General features: G+C 34.1%; 1 pseudogene; it reads left to right on the top strand.

Moving 5' to 3' along the window:
* Positions 1-216: 216 nt before the first annotated feature.
* LOC125836862 (uncharacterized) lies at positions 217-1,192 on the top strand (annotated as a pseudogene).
* The last annotated feature ends 3,346 nt before the right edge of the window (positions 1,193-4,538 follow it).

Below are 4,538 nucleotides of genomic sequence, written 5' to 3'. Positions count from 1 at the left end.
ATATACCTTTCTATACTTTTAATGTAATATTATTTGTCATGACATCCTACCTTTATTCGTTTAATAACATAATGAAATAGAAAGGTGTACCACTAATTATTATGAAAATATCCCACAACATATACAATTTTTTGTGATATTTTCAGAGTTTGATTTTTGTTTTTAGTAACTGCAATCTTGAGGAACAGATCGACCAATTTGACTTGGTCATGGTGGATGTCAACATGCTTAAAATGGACTACCTTGAATTCATCAAGTCCACTCAACTCATCAAAGAGAAGCCTATTATTTGTAAGACCATTTTCTCAAAATCTTAATTATTTTATGTGGTTTAGTGTGTAGTTTTCAATAATTCAAAAGTGTATTTCAACATGTAAATATCACACATCATAATTGAACTTTATCTATCATAATAATAATATCAAAATATTGACTTCTAATCCATGAGTGTTACCTGTAGTTTATATATATATATATATATTATTATTATTATTATTTTGGTCAAATTTTATATTTATATATGTTCCTTAAAAAGTGGTGTGAACATCTAAGTTCTCTCGACAATTCCGGATACCTCATTTAATGTTTTATTCTGATTTTTTATTTTTAGTTTAGTGATATCTCCCGAGATGACAATAGAAATGGTAATATAAGCATCAACACAAGGGGCATGCTTCATTTTTAAGAAGTCGTCCATGTCATCAATGAATCTCAAGGATGTATGGAAGCATGTGATTTGCTACAATAACAAGGCAAATGAAAAATTATAACACTATAAGGCTAATCAAGTTTATGTAATGGAAAACAAATCTTGTCCTAAGAAACTGCAAGACAGAAAGGGAAAAACATAGAAAATTGCTCTGAGACTTATCAAGATGAATCGGTAGGTTCTTTAATAGAAAAAGATGTAGTAAAAAGGTTTAATAGAAAGATAAGTACTAATGAGGAGGCACAAATTAAAAGTAGTGGTACTTCAGAAAAAGAGGAGGATCATTCTTTGCTTTCGAAAATAACTACAGAAAGACCATAAAAGAAAAGATGACACCTCCAATGGACACCAGATATTGATAAGAAATTAGATGAGGTTGTTCGTGAGTTATGAGAAAAAGATAAGTATTTAAAGACTTAGTTTTTATCCCAACTGTGATAAGTACAAAAACAAAGAATATTGGTTAAGGAAAATGTTAATTAGACATTTTTTGAATGTTCACAATTTTACTATTGAATTCTCATTATTTGTATTACCATGTTGATTTATCCTGACTGGGGAGGATGTGTGTCATGACACGATTTTACGAGTCATGATGGCGCCTAGTATAACCCACAAGTAGGTAAGTTAACCTGTACCCAGAATGTAAAGTAGTGTGTATGAGGGTAGAACTAAATAGAAATAACAATAAAAAATAACACAAGACAGAAACAGAATCAAGCCAAAATCTATATACAATGGAATCTCTTCCAGAACCTTAAAGTCACGAGTACAGAGTTGTCTAATATGAACAAATACAAGTCCAAAAATTGGACCACAACAAGCCCTTTCAGAGGCAAAAGACTAGCTACATGTATACATAAAGAGATAGGTTGATCCAAGATGTCAAGTGCTCACCCTCGTCTCTGATCCCCATAAGTTGCAAAAGATGGCATGAACGATCAGCGCTAGTAGTTCTACTTCATGAAAAAGATGCAGAGTGTAGCATGAGTACCAAAAGAAAGGTACTTAGTAAGCATCATAGGCCGACTGAGCAAAAGGGTAAAAGCAATATGAAAAAGATAGAATCTAGACACAAACACAGGTCAAAGCAGATATGAAAGAAAGCACACGAGCATATCGAAAGTAAATATAAGTACAACTAAACTAAACCTAACTGGACCCCATAAGCACATAAGGTACACTCATGCACGAGTTTAAATAAAACCCGAACGGACCACAAAAAAGCCCAACATGTACACAAAAAAGTTAAGTCTATCGAGAGAAGAGTACCACAAATCAAAAGTCGAGCTCTCAACCCAAGAAACCGTCATGTACAGTCAAATCCCAGCTTAGCTAGCAAGATTTACAATCACTCTAGGCAACCCAACCAGCCAGTATACTCCAGTCCAGGTAGCAAGAGTGATCTGGAGGCGTGTCAACTCCAAAGAGGATCTCAGATATCAAGGTCCCCTCGCCAACCAATCCACTCTTAAGGGCATAACCCGCTTGCTTGCAAGACTGACCCAGGAGCGTATGGACTCCGAAGTGGATCTTAAGTAGGCTCCAGGACACCCTGGATTGATGTCACGACCAAAAGTGGATGTGATGGCACTCGTCTTATCCCACCAAGACAAGTCAACCTAAACCCTAAATTTCACAAACTATGCGGAAGTAAGACATATTTAAATCTCACAATATGATAAATGAGGATAACTAAGTCAACTTAATAAATCTCCCAAAACCTGGTTGTCACGTGTACAAGTCCTTAATGTGTTATAACAAAGTTGAAAGAAAATACAAGTCTCAAATTACATTGTTTCTAGAATAGAACAAGATTATAATTAAGGAGAAAGAAGGTTTGCTGAAATGACAAGTAGCTACCTCACAAACATCCACAAGAAGCCTTAGACAAAGAGAAGAGAAAATATCACAATGGTCCGGGCTAGTAACCTACAAAAATGTAGAAGCAAGGGGTGAGTACCAAACCACACAGTTCTCAACAAGTAAACTTCTAAACACAAGCTAAGGGAATAGAATACGAGTACTCCTTACACCCCAACCAAACCTCCACAACTACAACCTGCATACAACCAGCCCAACCTAACAGTTCACAGTTTACATAACACACAACTCAACAACAACACTTTAACAATTATATATCCTCAACAACAAACTCACTATTCATCAATCACAACTTCCACAGAAAGGCACTCACAAGATCAAGTTCATCAATGATAAAGATGTGCAATGCAATGTCAAGTATAGTGATGCATGTCTGACCTAGTGATACACACACGCTGTCTCTCAGTCAGGGACCTATGGAAGAGGTATCTGTCCATACATCCATCGCGGCGGGCGACACATCCCTTGATATTAGAATCTATCACGGCGTGCGATACGTCCCTCAAAATATAGTATATGTCACGGCACACGACATGTCCCTCAAAATGGTACATCCTTTTTAATTTCCTACTCTTTCTCAATTCACATAACACTTGTCACAATCATGTCTCAGAACAATGCAAATGACATGTTCACACAAATAATGAGGAGATGACCATTTTCATAAAAATGCATAATTCACAACAACATAATCGTAATACAACATCAACAATGAATCAATAATCCTTTCAAATCATTCTTAACACATCACACACCAATAATTAATCACATTGCCTTTTATTACCCCTTTTTCATCATTAAAATTATTCAATATGGACAAGTCAACCCATCACCAAGTCCCATTACTTCCCAACAAATACCACAAATACACGATTCTATACACTTAACAAGGGTTTAGAAATCCACTTGCCTCAAACAATCGAAAAATTACTCCGAAACTTGAGTCTTCTCCTTTCATTGAACTCCCAAATAAATGCAATCTATCCACATAATAATCACAATAAGATTTCTAAAATAACAACACCCATATTACTATATGTCTAGCTCAGACCCAAAAACTCATCCAAATATATAATCAAGTTCCTAGTTTTGATGCCAATTAACACACCAATTCTCATATTTTCCAAATTTCAAGTCTAGGGTTAAGTCTTAATCTCTCCAATTAACATAACTCTACTGGTATCATATAACACAATATACTTCATATTTAATTATCTATCTCAGTATATCAAAACTCGAATCATAATATGATAATCATAAGAAATTTTCAACCCGATTTGGATTAAGCGTCAGTAACCTAAGCACTATAATATAAATCTGCCAAAATTGACCTATATTAGACGAAAAATCTAAAGTTTCCAGTGATCTTATACTCAACCAATCATTATTCTTATATCTAATAATTTCCATCATTACTTTATTGAAGAATAAACTATATTTCCCACTAATTCGACCAAAACCATACCAAACATTATTAACCTGTCAACTTTAAATTTATTCAATCTCAATTAATACAAAATGAGTAACATTGTATATATGTGGCAATAAGATAAATGTATGCAGGCACAAATCACGAAGCTTGCTTACCAGGATATCGTTTTTCTCGTCAGTGCCGCACAAATATTTTTCTCGCTATACTCCTCTCGCTTCTTAAGTAATTTTGTATATAATTGGTTAACCCTACTAATTTATTTTAATAAAAGAGTTAAACTTAGGGTATTAAATAAATTATGGACTTGACCCATTAACCACCGACTAATACAAAATAATTATTTAATAAATACCACCAACTAAATATATGAAGTTATCGAATAGTTTAAAATTCCCAAACCAACTTCATGAACTGATAAAAAATGACTCGAGTAACTGTCGAGAGGTGGTAAAATAGTAATTTTATAAAAATTTACAAAAATGACCTTACGGATCATTACAATTGACGTCCCCT

Source organism: Solanum verrucosum, unplaced genomic scaffold (assembly GCF_900185275.1).
Source record: "Solanum verrucosum unplaced genomic scaffold, falcon-dt-bn FXZP01000141.1, whole genome shotgun sequence".
NCBI classification, from domain to species: Eukaryota; Viridiplantae; Streptophyta; class Magnoliopsida; order Solanales; family Solanaceae; genus Solanum; species Solanum verrucosum.
Note: the sequence above shows the minus strand (reverse complement) of the source record. Positions and strands in the feature narration are given on the sequence as shown.